Source organism: Dasypus novemcinctus, chromosome 12, assembly GCF_030445035.2.
Source record: "Dasypus novemcinctus isolate mDasNov1 chromosome 12, mDasNov1.1.hap2, whole genome shotgun sequence".
Lineage (NCBI taxonomy): Eukaryota > Metazoa > Chordata > Mammalia > Cingulata > Dasypodidae > Dasypus > Dasypus novemcinctus.
In genome coordinates this window covers 26193894-26214689 of record NC_080684.1, presented here as the reverse complement: position 1 = coordinate 26214689, position 20796 = coordinate 26193894, and the positions used below count along the sequence as shown (strand labels likewise).

At 38.9% G+C, this 20796-nt stretch overlaps 1 pseudogene; it reads right to left on the bottom strand.

Annotated features, from left to right (window-relative positions):
• Positions 1 to 223: 223 nt before the first annotated feature.
• LOC101417226 (NADH dehydrogenase (ubiquinone) complex I, assembly factor 6 pseudogene) lies at positions 224 to 744 on the bottom strand (annotated as a pseudogene).
• Between the last annotated feature and the right edge of the window lie 20052 nt (positions 745 to 20796).

The following is a 20796-nucleotide window of genomic DNA, read 5'->3' as shown; positions in this document are numbered from 1 at the left end:
CTACGAGGCACATAATTCCTGTGTTTAAGCCAACATATTGTGTGTCATTTTCATAACAGCCTGATGAACTAAGACTTCTGGATGCCCATTTAATAACTCAACAACCTTTTCATTACATACAGTCTTTAAAAAAACAATAGACTAAATAAGAATCCTAACTAGCATACCTTTTTTAAAACTAAATTAAATTAATATTAAGAACCATAAAATTATTTTAATATTGTTACCTCCATGATTGAGTATACAAAAATAATGAAAGTAACATATTCTTCTGTTGTAAAGTTGGGTAGAATATATCAAAATGCACTCCTTGAATTTTCCTTAAATAGCACTCTAGAGCAACCCTATGAAGGAAAAAGCAAGAAATGCTTTCTCGAGATCCTTTTTGTGGAAGGACATAGCATGTTTTAGATTCTAGTGTGCCTGGCTGGCAATGTTATATATTATGTCCATCACATTTTTACCTTGGTATTTCCATAGAAAATCCTCCTTGTGCAACACTATTCAGCACACAAATATCCACGGGAAGGAACAATTTTCTTCTCCTGCCATGATAGGGAGTTGCTCTCAAGCAAGTGACAATGCCTTGTGCTTTTCCCTGAACTGCATGAAAATTCTTTACACCAAATGTTTCTGATGTTAAAGAAAGGAGATCTGTGCTTTTACAGCATAAGTTTCCTTTTCCTGGATCTTACCATATGCTTTGTCATCCAAATCTCTTTCTCTTTCCTCAGTGATTTTCATAAGACATTCTTTAGTCAGAATATGTCTTTTTATAGTCTTCCATAATTCAATGGCCACAGACTGATGTGGTGGATTGTCACAGTCTATATCTCCCACAGTTTTTTTTTTTTCTTCCAAAACTGCGTTCACATCAGTCCAAATGCTTTCTCAGAGATCAAGTCCTTAACCTGAGCCAGTTTCACATTGAAGGCCCTCAGTGCAAAAGCAGAGCTTCAGGATTTTGCAGATAGCTGCCAGGAATATAAATAGTCTTCAATATCTTGTTTTCTTGCAGCTCTATATAGTAGAAGTCAGTGTCCAAGACGCCTGGCCTGCAGGCCCCCGCCACACTCTGAGAGAACACAACGGTCCTGATTACGGGCTGCATGCGCTCATATAGGCTTCAGAGCAATCCACAGCGACCGAGATGGGGTATCCCAAACCTCAGCGAAGCCCAGAATAAATCCCGTGTGGAGGCCTCCATGATGCTGGTGCCACGTGCCTGAATTATTGCAATTTTGTTGCATGGTGATGCACAAGACAAATGAAAAACAATATGTCCGTTTCTATTATTAAAATCAGGGAATGAGAAGAATTACTGACTAAGCAATCCTGTATTTTCCCAAGCAATACAAAGTAATAATGCAGTGGAACTTATGTAGAAGAATTATAAATTGGGAATAGTGAAAAAATATATAGAAAGAAAAGAGGATATAACCTTAAAAAAATACAATTGGAGAAATGCAGAAACAATCAGGGAATTGCAAAAACAGAGGTGGGGAGAGGTAATGTTGAACAACTTCAGAAACCACTAGAAGATGCTCAACATCATTCACCATCAGGAAGAAGCAAACAAAACTCCAATCAAATAAAACTTCTTTCCCAGTATAATTTTGGTAATGAAAAATACAAGTATTCAAGAGTATGTGGAAAAATTAGAACCATTACATATAGCTGATAAGAACGTAAAATTACACAATCACTTTTGAAAACAGTCTAACAATTCCACCAAATGTTAAGCACTGGTGTGATCTCAATAATGTGGAAGTGTAAGAAGCTCCAAATGTATGCCTCCCCACAGAAACTGTAAGAACTGACTATCAGAGAACTCTGGAAAACAGTCGACTGTGTACAACAAGCAAATGATGGCTAAATCAAGAAAAAGACAACCTAAAAACATGTTGCAGATTGCTTCAGATATCTACAGGTAACTAAATCCAAAAATATCAACAAAATTTCACTCAGAAAGAAAAGTCTTAAACGTAAAAAGTGTTAACAAGATTATATTAATTTAACAGAAATATGGGATATTGCATTAACATGGAACTGGAAGACACAAGTCCAGAAAATAAATATGACTTTACATTGAGCTGGATTTATTGAAATGAAGACATTTATTAGACATTCTGGATTCACTGTGCACATTGACTAGGTAGATTCTATTGGATTTCACAGGTGATTAATGAACAGGTGACTCAAGACTAAGCCAAAACAATACAATTTGAAAGGCCAAATAGTCCTTAATATAAAGAAGATTGGTGGATGAACAGACTGATGAGATAGGTCCTTTGGAAGGCAAAGTAGTTTTTTTTCTTTCTTTTCTTAAAATTAAAATGAAAATAGGCAGTGGATTTGGTGATAAACTGGGAGATGTTGCTACTGAAATGGCATCCTTAAATCTTGGGATAATGATACAAAGTGGTAGTACAACTTCCAGAAGCAAGAGTAGCCTGCCAAACTGGTAAAAAATGGCATTCCACAGAGAAGAAAGCAATCATGAAATTGCCAGAAAAGAAATAATTGGATAACACTCTGAGATAATTCTTATTTAACAGCAATAATAATAATAATAATAATAATAATGGTTTGTATATCTAGGTATTGTGATTGTAAGCCTGATTTGTATTATCAGGTGCACCACAACTTTCACCCAACAAAGATTTGAATCAGTTCACAGACCAAGAGCATTTTCCATGAAAACAAAAAGAGTCCATTTAAGAATGATCTGTAAATTCACCATATACATACTATAAATATTATGGTCAGCTGCAATGACCATTTACAAGAAGAAAAATAAGCCTGATTTCTGCACATTATAATATAATTAGCTAAAAGTAAACTACAGAATTACTGTATCACACTCAGGAATGACCCTAAATCAAAGTAAGAATGGTAAATTTTCTGTGGCAGAAATTCAAACAGTATATGAGAACAAATTATTTTCAGTGGAATCAGAATATTTACATATTTGTGTCCCATGTGAAGTTTCAACAAAGTACCCTTATGGGTAAGAGACTTATAATAATCAATTGAGAAGGCAACTCATTCTGTGAAAGCCCTACAGTTTTCCTGAATGATTTCCATCAATTTATATATTTTTTAAATGGTAGTTTATTACGTTAAAAACTTACACTCCCAAGGCTGTGAAAATGTTCACATCCAGGCATCTTCAGAGATGCTGTCTCACTGAAGGTTGACTGCCGGCAATCCTGGATTCCTGTCATGTGGCAAGGCACCTGGAGACATCTGCATGTCTAGGTCTCTGCCTTCTCCTCCAGGCTTACATTCTCCCTCAGTTCAGCTGTGGGTGTAGGCATATGGCTCATCTCTTCCATCTCTTCCATCTCATCCAGTCCTTCTCTCTTAGAGTCTTTCAGTGTCTTTTTCCAAGCCTCTGTGCTCTGTTGATTCTAGCCTCCAGCCTCCAGGATCTCTCCCTCAGCCTCACAGTGTTTCTCCGTCTCTGCCACCTTTTTCTGTGCGTCTGTGTTTGCAGCTTTTTCTCCGTGTGCTACTTTTAGTCCTCCATTTCCAAAGGACTCTAGCAACTGGACCAAGACACACCTGGGTCACACCTCACTGATGCAATCCAGTTGAGGTCCCCCAACTGAGTCTAATCCAATCAAAGGGCCCGGCATCCACAGAAAAGGATTAGGGTCACATGAGGAAAGGAGGCTGGGTCATTAGTAACCAAAGAAGGAGAGACAACCCCATTCAGGAAGACATGGATTAGAGAGAGGTAAAGTGTAGATGTTTGATATGGTTATAAATTCCAAAAGTAGATATTGGATTATGTTTGTACTTTGGTCTGTACCTGGACATAATTAAGTTATGATTAGGGCTTAGATTGGGCCATGTCATTAGGACATTGAGAGGTGGGGACTGACAGATGAAAGACATGACAAAGGAAAGAGTTGAGGGCTTTTGATGTTGGCGTTTTGATGTTGGAGTTTGATGCTGAAGCCTTAAGCTGGAGCCCCAGGGTAAAAGCACACAGAAGAAAGAGAAGAAAACCCCAGGAAAAAGTAACCCTGAACCAAGAGAGAAGCAAGACCCTGAAAGGAAGGAACCCAGGAAGCCTGAACCCTCACAGATATCGGAAGTCATCTTGCTCCAACATGTGAAAACAGACTTTGGTGTGGGAAGTAACTTATGCTTTATGGCCTGGTATCTGTAAGCTCCTACTCCAAATAAATACCCTTTACAAAAACCAACCAATTTCTGGTATTTTGCATTAGCACCACTTTGGCTGACCCTGAGTCACCAAGTGACTCCATAGAAAATCTGTTAAATTTTAAGGCTTTCCTAGTCCCAAGGGATTTCTCCCAAGATCTTGGGATTGACATCTAGGTCTGTTCGTTGATACTTTGGTGAGACCCTACAAAAGTCCTCTGCCCTGCTTGCCTTAAAGAAAGAGGGAGAAAGAGTTCTGTAACGTCTATATGCAGTATCATGCTTTCTTTTTTTTTTTTTTTAAAGATTTATTTATTTATTTAATTTCCCCCCTCCCCTGGTTGTCTGTTCTTGGTGTCTATTTGTTGCGTCTTGTTTCTTTGTCTGCTTTTGTTTCTTTGTCCGCTTCTGTTGTCGTCAGCGGCACGGGAAGTGTGGGCGGCGCCATTCCTGGGCAGGCTGCTCTTTCTTTTCACGCTGGGCGGCTTTCCTCATGGGCGCACTCCTTGCGCGTGGGGCTCCCCCACGCGGGGGACACCCTTGCGTGGCACGGCACTCCTTGCGCGCATCAGCGCTGCGCATGGCCAGCTCCACACGGGTCAAGGAGGCCCGGGGTTTGAACCGCGGACCTCCCATGTGGTAGACGGACGCCCTAACCACTGGGCCAAAGTCCGTTTCCCTCATGCTTTCTAAAGGCATGCAGAAGGAAACTCTTAGGAGAATAAATACTCTGAGTGATATGGGCACAGGATCCCCCTGTTGGTGTGTGTCCTACCATTACACCATGCCAAGCTCTTGTGTAGGGAAGGGTGAGGACATGGCACTGTTTAATTTTCTAGGTTTGCTGTAGGCCTAGGTGGGACAGCAAGGTCAGAGTGCATGGGTTGGTCTCCTTTTCCTCCCATCAAATGATTCCCCTTTCATTAATGCACAGTATAATCAACACAACTTCTATTTGTACAAAGATCAAAGTTTGATTCTGTTTTATAGAACCTTGCTTAACACCATATCATACAGCTCGCTGACAATGTGTTCTGGTCACCAAACAAGTTATTTTCCTTTGAGAGAGAACCCTCCACAGGATTCTTCATGGTTAGTTGTGGCTAAATGATAATGGAACTCAGAAGCAGAGCTGTGGTGATATCTGAAGCCATCGAGGGCCTGCTGATGGCCACCAAAGTGTCTCTTTAAGTGGTGTTGTGCTGCTCTGTTTTTTGTCAGAAAACCTGAGGCACCTCCCAGTTCTCAAGTGTCATTCGGAGCTCCTGGTTTCTATTGTTATGCTTATTCTTATGGTAAAGTGCCATCATACTTGGTACTCAACTGCTTTGAAACTTGTCAAATTTGGTAACTTGTCAGAATTGATGCATTTTGATGTGAAAATTTTGTCCTGGCACTCTTCGTTTGTTTGGTACTCATCGTGCAAGCTAGAATTTGTCGAATTCTGACTTGCTACACTTTCCAGCAAAAATAAGTGTTGTGCATTAGTCTTGAGTTATCTCTTACCCTGTGCACATCCCACTGTGGTTTTATATTAGCTTCTGTGGTCATTTTGTGTATTTTTTTTCTCTCATCATGGGTCCATAGGCACCTCAGCTCAGGGACCCAAGAGGCAGCTGGGGTGGGTGCAGGCAACAGAGCAGGCTTTATAGCTGATGGTACCTCGCCTGGTTTCAACTGTCTGAGGATGCTACTTGGAGCCATGGGGCTGCTCACAGGATGCTCAGGGCATTGAACATCAGACCACCATTCCCATCAACATTTGCTTAATAGGCTCATAAACAATGTGACCACAGTGGCAAGTATTAACTTTACATATCAGTTTTCTAGGGGTTACCTGGCTACTACAGCTCTCCAATATTAAGTCTGCCAATAACAGAAAACAATACTAAACTTTTGATACAGTTTCATATACTAGAGAGAACCACCAGCTATGCAGCATCAATTTGTTTTCACATTATTCAGGTCATAGTGGAGGCATCCATTTTTACTCAGTGGAATATGTATGTTTTCTAAATGCGCATTTGCTTTTCTTTTCCACAATACTTCCCACTTCAAGATGATTTGTGTTACAATTTGCTTTATCCAGGATTACAATGATCTTCTGAAAAAAGGAACTCATTTTATGTAAAAGCAGGGAAGCAATACTTTACATCCGTATTGAGTTCTCTTACTCTAATACCTACTACATCATCTAGAAATAACAAACATAAATGGGACTGTGATGGTTAATCCTGATGTTTCATGAGAAATTTGGTTGCTGGTTTATGGGTTGTGGCCAGTAAAGAATGTCTGGATGCCATTGATCCCAAGGGACCTTTCTAATACCCCAAATATAGGGGAAACTGGTAAAAGAAAGTACCGTGAGCATATATGTAGGTGAGACTATCTGATACCATTGGAATACTGCATGGGTCATACCACTAGCTAATTAAAGTGCTAAGAAAAAGTATATACATGTGAGGAGGAGGCAAGATGGTCGCCGAGTGAACTTGCCTTTGTGGTCTGTCCCGGGAAGAGACGGCTGGGCACGGCTGCAGGTTCTCCAAGGTGCGGCTTTTTCGGGATTTTTTCAGGGCAGAAGTGCCTGGACATCGATTGGGTGGAAAGGTAATGGAGAGGATTGGTCTAGTAGATATAATTTGGGTTCTATTGCCCGTAGGTGAGACCCGCGCACGGGTTCCTCCCTATTGGGGGTGGGGAGAACCGCGGTCCCGCCCGGCAGCTCCGCTTTTAGATGGCTCTGAGTTGCTAAGGAGTTTGCGAGTTCTGGGCAAGCTATTGGAGGGTTGATGCGACAGGTCGCCTTTGCGGATCGATTTGGGAAGATAGACGGTGTTTTGTTGTGAAACGGGAGAAACTTTTGATTGCGAGCACAAACAGTAGAGCTTCCGCTGAAGCCCCGCCCCCAAAAGCCCGGCAGCCGGTCTCCAACCCAAATAGGCTGTAGGCAAAAAAGGGACGTAATTGGAAAATTGTTTTAGGCTGCGGCGGGGGAGGGGGACACGCCTGGAAGCCGATTAGGGAATATTCTGCGAAGCTTGGGAATTCCGGTTTTTGGAATCTGTTTTCGGCGTCACAGGCCGGGCTTCGGATCTGTACTAGTAAAGTGGCTGCGGTGTAGAGGCGCCATCTAGTGGCAGTGGTTTGGAATCACAGGACAGGAGCTGTCCAAAAGCTGAAGTGAAAGATACACGTACTAATGAGCCCAGTTAAGTAAGTGAATTGCAGGGTTCAGTCACAATATAGAGTTTGCGGATCTGACTTCCCCCATAGGGCTGGCACCCAGCTGTGGGGATCCCTGAGGGCTGTGTTACACGGTGGGGCTCCCAGGCTTCCTGTTGACCAGATTGGAGATTGCCAGGTCTGAATTACCTAAACTCTGGTGGCCCACACCACAGAGACTCACACCTCTTGAGTCCTCAATATCTCAGAATTTCCATCCCTGAATCCATTACGCACTGAGGTCCATCTGAGGTCCTTAAATGCCCTAGCCTTCAACGTTGGCATTTTTTATCGTTTCATTTTGTTTTGTTTTTATTTTCATTTTGACTTATTCTTTACTTTTTTCAATTTCCTGATTGCTAACACTGCATTATCCCCGAGTCTTCTCTCACAGCGTATCCCCCAAAGTCTTTTTTTACTCAGTTATTTAAGGTTTTTTTTTGTGTGTGGTAGGTGCTGTGTAGTGGGTGTTTTAATTCTGGTTCGTGTATATCTGTTTTTTTTTTCTTTCCCCTACCTGTTCCCCACCCTTTGTCCACCCTCTTTTCCTTTCTTCCTCTCATCCCTTCCCCCGCCCTTTTTTTTTTCTGTTGTCTCTTCCCCTCTTGTCCCTCATATTCTACTTAGTTTATCTTAACTCAATTATACAATAGGTGCAGCAGGAAACACCTCACATTCGCTTGGATTTCTCATCCTCCACTGCCTCAGTTCTGTGTGAACTGAATTAGGCTACCTACACTATCCTCTTTCCCCTACATCTTGATATCCGCCACCATCAACTGTCTCTCCTATATTCCACCTCCCACCTCCCTTTCTTAGATCCACGAAGGGTCTAAGTCTTAATTCCTAATACCTTTGTTTTGTTTCCTGTCTGTTATCCACACTTGAAACTACTACCTTTCTTTTCTCTTCCCCTCTCATGAAAACAATAGCTTTTTAGCTCATACCACATTCCTCCCATATTCAATCATCTACCTCATAATAAGTACTCTACATACTGCTATAACTCTACACAATTTACATGAATCTAACCTCCATCCGCCCAGATCTCATATTCTTGCTTTGTTAACATAAATCACCAATACTACTATACACTTTTCCCTTGCTCACACAATTGCCTTTCACCAACCCTAATATACTTTCCTTTAAAGTGAATTAAACCAACAACAAGAAATTAGAATAAGAAGGAAAAAAGTCACAAAGAGAAGATATAACACCTAAGCAAAAATAACAGCTAATTAACCTCCAAGAGTAGATAAAGAAGCTAAGGAACTGATTAAATTCGTCAAGATAAAGAGATGACCAGAAAGCAACAAAAATCTACAAACCAAAACAGTAATCAGGAAAACATGGCTGAATACATTCAACAAACCAAAAATCACGAAGAGGAGCAAAACTTAGCACAAGCAATGAAAGATCTCAGAACATTTATCACCGACAAATTTGATGAAGTAATGAAAGAGGTTAACAACATGAAGACATCACTTGGAGGGGAAATTGCAGACATACGCAAAAACATAACAGATATGATGGGAATGAACACCACAGTTCAAGAAATCAAAAATACACTTGCAGCAAATATCAGCAGACTAAAAGAGACAGAGCAGAGAATTAGTGATGTGGAAGACAGTACATCAGAAATCAAACAGATAGTAGAAGGGGTCAATAAGAAGATAGAAAAAAATCAAGTTAGGACTTAGGGACCTGAATGACAATGCAAAATGCTCAAACATACGTATTATAGGGATTCCAGAAGGTGAAGAGAAGGGAAAGGGGTCAGAAGGGTGGTGCAGGAAATAATGGCTGAAAACTTTCCAAATCTACTGAAAGAGACAGATGTGCATATCCAAGAAGCACAGCGCACTCCACTAGTCATAAACCCCAACAGGCCCACCCCAAGACATATACTTGTCAAATTATCCAATGCTCAAGACAAAGAGAAAATCCTAAAAGCAGCAAGAGAAAAGAAAACCATCACATACAAGGGAAGCTCAATTAGATTAAGTGCTGATTCTCATCTGAAACCATGGAGGCAAGAAGGCAGTGGTATGATATAGTCAAGGTACTAAAGGAAAAAAATCTCCAACCAAGAATACTCTATCCAGCTAAACTAGCATTCAAACATGATGGAGAGTTCAAAATATTCGCAGGCAAACAGAAACTGAAAGAGTATACCAACAAGAAACCTCCCCTTCAAGAAATTCTAAAGGGAGTTCTGCAGGAAGAAAGGAAAAAACAGGAAAGGCAGAGTTGGAGGAGAGTATAAGAGCAACAACAACAAAAAAGACAAAAAAAATACAAACAAAATATGACAAACACAAATCCAATCAAAATATGGCTAACACAAATAATTCTTTGAAAGTAATAACACTGAATGTCAACGGATTAAACTCACCTCTCAAAAGATTCAGACTGGGACATTGGATAAGGAAATATGACCCATCCGTATGCTGTCTACAAGAGACACATCTTAGACCCAGAGACGCATGGAGATAGAAACTGAATGGCTGGAAAACAATCATACAAGCTAACAATAACCAAAAAAAGGCAGGAGTAGCTATATTAATATCAGACAAAATAGACTTTAAATGTGAAACAATTGTGAGAGACAAAGAAGGATACTACATTTTAGTGAAAGGGAAAATCTGTCAAGAAGATCGAACAATCATAAATATTTATGCCCCTAACAAGGGTGCCTCTAAATACATGAAGCAAACACTGGAAAAACTAAGTGAAACAATAGATACATCTACAATTATAGTGGGAGATTTTAATACACGACTATCAACTCTGGACAGAACATCTCAAAAGAGAATCACCAAAGAAACAAAACATCTGAACAGTATATTAGAGGAGCTGGATCTAATAAACATATATAGATCAATACACCCAAACACAGCAGGATATACATTTTTCTCAAGCGCACATGGATCATTCTCCAAGATAGATCATATGCTAGGCCACAAAGAAAGGCTGAATGAATTCAGAAAGATTGAAATCATACAAAAAAATATCTCTGACCACAGTGGAGTGAAGCTGGAAATTTGAAAGGGACAGAAGCCCAGACTTCACACGACAATTTGGAAATTAAACAGCACACTCTTAGAAAAACAGTGGGTCAAAGAGAAAATCTCAAAAGAAATCAATGACTACCTTGAACCAAATGATAATGATAACACAACATACCAAAATTTATGGGATGCAGCAAAAGCAGTACTGAGAGGAAAATTTATAGCCATAAAGTCATATATCAAAAAAGAAGAAAGAGCAAAAATTGAAGAGCTAACTGCACATTTGAAGGAATTAGAAAACCAACAACAAAGTAACCCAACAGGAAGAAAAAGGAAGGAAATAACAAAGATAAGAGCAGAACTAAATGAAATAGAAAATAAGAAAGCACTTGAAAAGATAAACAAGACCAAGAGCTGGTTTTTTGAGAAGATCCACAAAATTGACAAACCTTTACGAGACTAACAAAGAAAAAAAGAGAGAAGGTGCAATACACTAAATAAGAAATGAGAAAGGCAATATCACCACTGACCCCACAGAAATAAAGACTATCATAAGAGGATAATTTGAAAAACTATATTCCAACAAAAATGACAATTTAGAGGAAATGGACAAATTCCTAGAAACACATAAGCAGCCCGTATTGACAAAAGAAAAAATTGATGATCGTAACAAACCAATCACAAGCAGAGAGATAGAATCAGTTATTAAAAATCTCCCAACTAAGAAGAGCCCAGGGCCAGATGGCTTCACAGGTGAATTCTACAAAACATTCTGGAAAGAACTGACACCAATCCTGTTGAAACTATTCCAAAAAATCAAAACAGAAAGAACATTACCCAACTCCTTCTATGATGCCAACATTACCCTAGTACCAAAGCCAAACAAAGACATCACAAGAAAGGAAAATTACAGACCAATTTCTCTAATGAACCTAGACGCAAAAATACTTAACAAAATACTTGCTAATCGTATTCAACAACACATTAAACAAATTATACACCACGACCAAGTGGGATTCATCCCAGGTATGCAAGGATGGTTCAACATAAGACAATCAATCAACGTAATACACCATATAAACAGATTGAAGGAAAAAAATCACATGATTATATCTATAGATGCAGAAAAAGCATTTGACAAAATACAGCACCCTTTCTTGATAAAAACACTCCAAAAGATTGGAATACAAGGAAATTTTTTGAACATGATAAAGAGTATATACGAAAAACCTAAAGCCAACATTGTTTACAATGGAGAAATCCTAGACTCCTTCCCTCTAAACTCAGGAACAATACAAGGATGCCCACTGTCTCCACTCCTATTTAACATTGTCTTAGAAGTACTTGCTCAAGCACTGAGGCAAGAACCAGAAATAAAAGGCATTCAAATTGGAAAGGAAGAAGTCAAAATTTCATTATTTGCAGATGACATGATCTTATACATAGAAAACCCTGAGAGATCTGCAACAAAGATTCTAGAATTCATAAATGAGTTTAGTAAAGTTGCAGGTTATAAGATCAATGTGCAAAAATCAGTAGCATTTCTGTACACCAATAATGAACAAGATCAGGAGGAAATCAAGAAACAAATACCATTCACAATAGTAAGTAGACCTAAATAAATGGAAGACTATTCCTTGTTCATGGATAGGAAGACTGAACATTATTAAGATGTCTATCCTACCAAAACTGATCTACACATTCAATGCAATCCCAATAAAAATCTACACAGCCTTCTTTAAGGAACTAGAAAAACTAACTATGAAATTTATTTGGAAAGGAAAAAGACCCCGAATAGCCAAAGACATACTGAAAAAGAAAAACAAAATTGGAGGAATCACATTACCTGACTTCAAAACATGCTACAAAGCTACGGTGGTGGAAACAGCATGGTATTGGCATAAGGAGAGACACACAGACCAATGGAATCGAATTGAAAGCTCTGATATAGAACCTCACATATACAGCCACATAATATTCGATAAAGCCACCAAACCCTCTCAACTGGGAGAGAGTGGCCTATTCAACAAATGGTGTCTGGAGAACTGGATAGCCATATGTAGAAGAATGAAAGAGGATTACCATCTCACACCTTATACAAAGATCATCTCAAGATGGATCAAAGACCTAAATATAAGAGCCAAGACCATAAAAACCTTAGAAAGCAGTGTAGGGAAACATCTACAGGACCTTATAATAGGAAATGGATTTATGAATATCTCACCAAAAGCACAAGCAGCAAAAGAACAAATAGATAAGTGGGACTTCCTCAAAATTAAAGCCTTCTGCACCTCAAAGGAGTTTGTCAAGAAAGTAAAAAGGGAGCCCACACAGTGGGAGAAAATATTTGGCAATCATATATCTGATAAGAAACTTATAACTTGCATATATAAAGAACTCCTATATCTTGAAAATAAAAAGATAAACAACCCATTTAAAAAATGGGAAAAAGACTTAAACAGACACTTTTCCAAAGAAGAAATACAAATGGCAAAAAAGCACATGAAAAAATGTTCCAAATCTTTAGCTATCAGGGAAATGCAAATCAAAACCACAATGAGATACCATCTTACTCCCATAAGATTGGCAGCTATGAAAAAAACAGAAGATTACAAGTGCTGGAGAGGATGTGAAGAAAGGGGAACACTCATCCACTGCTGGTGGGAATGCAGAAGGATCCAACCATTCTGGAGGACAGTATGGTGGTTTCTCAAAAAACTAGCCATAGATTTGCCATATGACCCAGCAATACCACTGCTGGGTATATACCCAGCAGAACTGAAAACAAGGACACAAACCGATATATGTACAGCAATGTTCATAGCAGCACTGTTCACTATCACCAAAAGTTGGAATCAACCCAAATGCCCATCAACAGATGAGTGGATCAATAAAATGTGGTATATACACACAATGGAATACTACTCGGCTGTAAGAACAAACACACTACAAACACATGTGATAACATGGATGAATCTTGAGAACCTTATGTTGAGTGAAGCAACCCAGACATTGAAGGACAAATACTACATGACCTCAATGATTTGAAATAACCAAGCTGCTCTAGATAGCAAGAGACTGAACGATAGGCTTACAAGAAATCGGAGGGTGGAGGAAGGATGTGAGCTGATGTCTGCAGGGGTGGAATTTAAGACGAGATGGTGGTAAGTATGAACACAAAGAAGAGATAGAAGGGGGCAAGGGGTTGCCTCTGGTTGGGGCTTTGCGGGTTTGAGGGTGGCTGGGGAGGGGCGGATGGGTAACATTGCCCAAAAGTGGGGGGAGGGAGGGGTGGCATACAAACACAGGAGAGGGTCAGGTGTTGGTGGAGAGTAAAACGCCGAGAAAATCATATCAAAATATAATATAGAGGGTTACCTGTTTAGAACACTCGGAGGGGAGGGTCTGATGCAGGACGGGCTCCTGGGCAATGTCTAAATGCTCATTCTGCCAGAGTGGGTGACACCATGGGGTAGAAACCCAAGCAGTGAGAGTGGGGGTGGACCCACATCCTGGGGAGGACTAATGCCATCAAATAGAGGGAACTGTATCCCTCGAGAGAAAGGGTGGCTCCCAGGGCATTGGGGCAGTTGAGCAAGTTAGGCCCTGAACACTATTCCATCTATCTCTGGAAGTGGCTCCTTGGGAAACGGAGGTTGGCTGTCACTGTGGGCACCAAGGTGGAAGGGAAAATGGACGTTAAATGTGTGGAACCAAGGTAAATGGGGGGTAAGAAAGGAGTTTCGTGAGAGTACACAAGGATGGATATAAAACATGTAATATTACACCATAACATATAGGAGATGACAGACTGATAATGTAAACCATAATGTAAAACATAAGATAACTAAGAATGTAAAAAAATGTGTATCCTAAAGTATGCACCACGATGTAAGCACAGATGTCACCTTGTTAGAAAGCTATTGTCTTAGACGCTGTACATCACGTTAAGTAAATATGATGTGAATAGGGTGTAAGGGTATCGCTGTGGAAGGGAAAAGGTTTTGTGGTGGATATGTGGGAGTGCTGTATATTGCATACATGAATTGCTGTGGTCTAGGGCTCCTGTGAGGAGAAGCTCAATAATTAGGGGAAAAAAAAAAAAAAGAAAAAAAGAAAAAGATAGGATGTAGAATTTTTTCCAAGTCAACACGTATTCTTTATCTAACCTTTAAACCCATCGCTATATGCCATTCCCTAGTAAGGGACCCTGACATTATATTGGGCTTCAAATTTTGGGGAGTTCTGGATCACAGAGTGTTTCAACAATGGCAATGGAGGGATACTGGTATAGGATACCATTGACAGGTGATATATGGCTGACAGGGAGCTGTACAGAACATATGTCCAGGGTGCATGGTAATGTTTGGATATACTCATAGTGGCAACAATTAAAAACCACAGCAGGGGGGGTACTGGGTTCCTGGCCAGTGGTGCTCTGTCGTGGTCCCTAGGGGAGCAGCGACAGTCTCCCAGGTGCAGCGGCGGGGACCGGGAGGGAGTGAGGGTTCAAAAGTGAGCCCCTGATGCTAATGACTATGCTTGTGAGCTGATAAACCTAAAATAAGAACAAGGCCTAGAGCAGCAATGTGCCTGGGAATTTCCTCTTGTCAGCCTTCATGTTACTCAAATGTGGCCAGTCTCGAAGCCAAACTCAGCATGTAAATGCAATGCCTTCCCCCCAGCGTGGGACATGACACCCGGGGATGAGCCTCCCTGGCACCGAGGGGCCACTATCAACTACCAACTGATGATGCAATTGGAAAATGACCTTATACGGAAGGTTCAATGCGGATCAGCAGAATATCCCTGTCTACATAAAATAACATGACTTTAAAATGCTGTTTGACCTAAAGTAAGGGGGAAATGGAAAGGAGAAATGAGTTTATATGGCTATGAGTCTCTAAAAAAGAGTCTGGAGGCTGGCAGAAGGATTGCCCTTATGCACAACTGAGCAGAGTCTGAGAGACAGATAAAGCAGATACAACCCCCAGATATTGGTTCCTTTGAGGGCTAAGGAGACCCATGGGAGTTATGGTCATGGCCGATGGGGTTAACTACCAGGTCAGATGGCCCCTCTTTGGAAATGGTGTTTATATGTGATGAATCTGGACTCAGATGGGATCTCTCTTCATAAGACTTTCATGCTAAGGTGTTGGAGGTGCAGTTAGTGTTGGAGTTTAAGATATATTTAGGGGATTTGAATCTCTGGACTGACAATGTGATAGCCAGGTCCTGAGCCTCAACAGACTCCAGCACCTACAATCTGATTTATTGGACTTACCACACTCAGCTAAGATGGAGTTGAAGAAGGACAACCACCACACCATGGAGCCTAGAGTGATTACAACTGAAAGTGGGAGGATTGCATCCAGCATCCATGTGGAATCTGAGCCTCCTCTTGACATAGAGGTGCAATGGACACAACCAATCCAATATCCACATAGAAGAGGTGGCATTGGATTGGGAAAAGTGGACATGGTGGCTGATGGGTATGGGGAAAGGCAGGAAGAGATGAGAGGTGGGGGCACCTTTGGGACATGGAGCTGCCCTGGATGGTGCTTCAGGGGCAATCACTGGACATTGTAAATCCTCACAGGGCCCACTGGATGGAATGGGGGAGAGTATGGGCCATGATGTGGACCATTGACCATGAGGTGCAGAGTTGCCCAAAGATGTACTTACCAAATGCAATGGATGTGTCATGATGATGGGAACGAGTGTTGCTGGGGGGGGGGAGAGGTGGGGTGGGGGGGTGGGGTTGAATGGGACCTCATATATATATTTTTAATGTAATATTATTACAAAGTCAATTAAAAAAAAGTATATACATGTGTATGTATATATAATGCATATGTGTATATGTACATGCCAGTAATGGACAGTGAAGAAAGCAATCTATAAATATAAACGAGTTGTTTATTACAATAACTAATTAATGATTGGAAGAAATAAGTCTTAAGTTTTTAAGTCAAATCTATTAAATTATATTAAGATTCCAAATATAAATAAACATTTAAATATATTTCATTCAGATAATATATCATTTTAATAAAATGTATATGTATAAATAAGTGAATGTATGTATATATTTATGTATGCCTGTGTACATGTAATTCAGTATGTAAGTACATCATTTTCCAATTTTCCGCCACCTTCCATTTATTAATATTTAATAAGGAATATTTACATATGAAAATTCATTGCTTTATCTCAATTTAAAATATACCAGGAATAATATATATCATATCCTAATATCTCATATTTTATTAATTATATTTTATAATTTTACAAAAAAAGAGGGTGTCAGTTACACTCAAGTTCTAGGGAAGGAGAGGCTATAACTCAAGTGGTTGAGCTCTACCTCCCACATGGGAGGTCATGGGTTCAGTGTCTGATGCATCCTGAAAGACAAAAACAAACAACAAGCAAAACAAACGAACAATCAAAAACCTCAGGGATGCCAATGTGGCTCAGTAGTTGAGCACTGGCTTCCCCATAGGAATTCCCTGGTTAAAGCCCTGGTACCTCCGAAAAAAAAAAAAAAAAACTCCAGAAACCTACAGCACAAGTGTCCCCTTCTTCTAACTAGACAGTAAAAGCATATTGTTTGCAATTGTGATAGTTACATGTTTATGGATGTGTATTTATCACAACCATTATTTCTGAAAGTTTTAAAATGTGAATTAGTATGTGTACAAATTAATATGTGCAGTAACCACAGAAGATTGGCTCAGTCACTTGTATTCCAGCCTTCAGTTTTATCTTCCTAAAACAAAGGCTGCAAAGATTTTTTAAAAACTGTATTTCCTAGGTAAATTAGAAATGAGAGTTTAGAATATGATCATAATATCAGACTTAGATTCACTTATACAAGAAATGAATTTTGTGTTGCTTGAATGGGAAGAGAGACTTCTGATAAATTATTATTTTCTGTGATATATAAGTGGAGGTGATGCTGATCACCGAAATGCAAAACCGAACTGTGTTGAATTGAAGCTGTATTGTATTAGTTAGGATTAAGTTAACTCTCATTGATTCCATTATCCAGGATTTTAACTAATACCCTGTGATGGATGGTTATATTTATGTTTCCTTCACTGAGATTCTATAGGGATTTCAGTAGTCTTTTCAGAAATGGAAAGATTAGCTTTCTAGATTCCTGCCCAATTCATCTTAAAAATTTGTCAGATAGCTTGAGGAAGCAACCAGCTCTACATCTGAGGAACTTAATCACCTCCAATTTTATTACTTAACTGAATCTCAGTTGGTTTCTTTCTACTTGCAATGAGGCCCTCTTCCATGAATACAGCCTGTCTTGCAAATATGAAAGATGCCTCAAAATCATTACTTTCAATTCATACCTCCATAGGGTGATTTTAGTAAGTTGCAGTTTGTGTTCTCAGTGGAAGTTGCTTCCATTGGCTTTTTTTTTCTCTCTTTTTTTTTAAATGTTACATTAAAAAAATATGAGGTCTCCATATACCTCCCAACCCCGTCACCTCACTCTCCCCAATCAACAACCTCTTTCATTATCATGGGACATTCATCGCATTTGGTGAATACATTTTGGATCACTACTGCACCACATAGATAATGGTTTACATTATAATTTACACTTTTTCCCAGCCCACCCAGTGGCCACGGCAGGACATACAATGTCCAGCAACTATCCCTGCAGTACCACCCAGGAAAACTCCAAGTTCTGAAAACACCCCCACATCTCTTCTTCCCTTTCCCTACCCTCAGCAGCTACCATGGCCACTTTCTCCACATCGATGTTACATTTTCTTCTATTACTAATCACAATAGTTCCGTAGTAGAATATCAGTAAGTCCACTCTAATGCATACTCTATTCCTCCATCCGTGGACCCTGGGATGGTTATATCCACTCCACCTCTCTATTGAGACGGGGCTTAGATTCCACATGGATGATGGATGCAATTTTCCTGCTAGCAGTTGTAGGCACTCTTGGCTCCCTGGTGTGGTGGTTGACCTTCTTCACTTCCCTATTAGCAGGCCTGGGTAAGTCCAATAAACCAGAGGGTGGGAGTTGCAAGTCTGTTGAGGCTCATGGACAGTCCAGAGATTCAGGTCCCCTGAGTATGCACCAAACCTGAGCACCAACCACAGGTCCGGTAAAAGTAATAGGAGAGGCTTTTGAACAAAGATCACATCTGAGTCTAACTCCATCACACTCAGGAACACAAACTCCAAAGTAGGGCCAACTGACATGGCACTGAACTCCATCTGCCATGACCATAGAACCAAACCCTTAATCTTGGAACTTGGGTTGAGAATTTGCCAGTGCTCTTAGGGATAAAATTGGCCATTAATTTGAGGTCCATAATTTTTATATTTTGCATGTCATTCTTCATTGTTGTTTTCAAGGATCATGTAAAGAGTTCCTACTTATACAAAAAATAAAAAATAAAACAGTTTTCTTTAGTTTAGTCCTTACATTTTAAAAATTTTCTAAATTATGTGTAATATTTCCTAAAGAGAATCTCTTAGCTACAGGGATATTTTAATCAATTACAGGTATCCTTTTCTATGCAAATCTCTTTAGTTTCTTTTGTTACTGATTTAGAATATTTTTTCTGTCATCCTTTATACATTCCAAGTATACTTTCCTTAATAAAAAATCAATAACAAAGCTTTATTTTTCTTACCTTTCCTATAATTTTAAATTATATTAAATGAAAGAATAAATCATCTCCATAGTTTAGAAGACATGTAGATAGGAGAATAGATGCTTTTATCTGTAAATTGCTTTTAATTAATTACATATCTGTAATATCTATAATTAGATGTTTTCTAAAAAGTCAGGTATGTCATTGTTTTAAAAGTGACTTTATTGCCTTAAAATAAAAGTTTGCCTTTTATAAAGCATGCATCTACAGCTTATTGAAAATTGCAGCATGTACAATTTGATATATTTCAAGTAATATTTAAAAATGGTTCTTTATGTTTCTGTGATGATAAAGACTAAAGTCAACCAGAAGCAGCCTTTTAGTGCTATAACCCGTTTATGACATTCCTTTATTCATTGGTAGAATCACTTAATTCTTTGAATTTGTTCAACCTCAAGTTACTCCACCAATAATTTATTTGGAAATGATTTAGCCCCATGTTTTTCTGGCATTGATGTTCCAAGAATATAGAGTATTTGTGAACTCTGTAATTATTAATTTTTTAAAACTCTAGAAAAGATTTCTTTCTTATGTCACACAACATATATATTTTAACATAATATATGATCTTTCCAGAAATATAAAAATGAACATCAATAGAAGTATTCATTTTCAGTCTAATGATGACATCAAAAACATCTCCAAATTTCTTTTCATCTGTAAATTTAAGAGGGCTTTTTCATTTAGTAAAGAGTGCTATATATCAGAATGTAAGTTAAAGAATCTAGGTAGATTTTGCTGACATCACACAGCAAGGGAATGCTATGTCTTAAATATTGCTAGGTTTTAAAATTCAAATCACATACCAGTAATAATTGTGCAATATTGCCTTTTATGTGAGCATAAAGGGATTATTTACCTAGAAAAATGTAGGGATGAATAACAACTAAAATCAAATATTTGAAAATCCCATTTTAGGAGGCAGATAAGAATGGGTCTATATAATTCTAGAGGACATAAATAAAATTTAAGTTTGGGGTTTTTGAGATATATATTGTACCTCATACAGAACTGTTATTCCTTTGAGATATTTTGCCATATTTTCTGTCACAGATGTGTGTTTACATATGCTCTTTTTTTCTCTCATCTTCCCTTCTTCCTATTCCCAGAGCCATGCCCTGAATAATCATTAATCTTTTAGTCTTACCTGAGAGGTGACTCTCTGGATAAAATAAGAAATACATTTGAGTCTGTAAGTGGGAGTCCACCAAGCTTAGGATGATGATAGTCAAGTTCCCAGTGATGCTTAAAACATGTGATAAACAAAAAAGGGGAAAATCACAATCTGAAGGTTGGGATCATCAAAATGGCCTAAGAAGACAGACTGTGATCACCGTGTGGCTGTTCATTTCATTCTCTCTCTCTCCCTCTTTTCCTTCTTTAAAGATATTTAGGTGAAATAAATAATGAAGGAAAGACATGAAAGATATAATTCACCAAGATAGGCATCATAATCATCAGTACAGTTCAGAAACATGTATATCATCCATGCCAATATTTTTTTAATTTTAAAAATCTTACTGGCATTATGTTTTAGTATATTTTGGTAGGTTCTTATTTTCTAGTTATTTTTATTTAAATCTAGCCAGAGAAGTTAGGAAATCTTCACCCAATAAACCATATCTTTGAGAGATAATAAAATCAATAATACTCTGTCTAATGTATGCAAAATATAACATTTTTTGAAAGT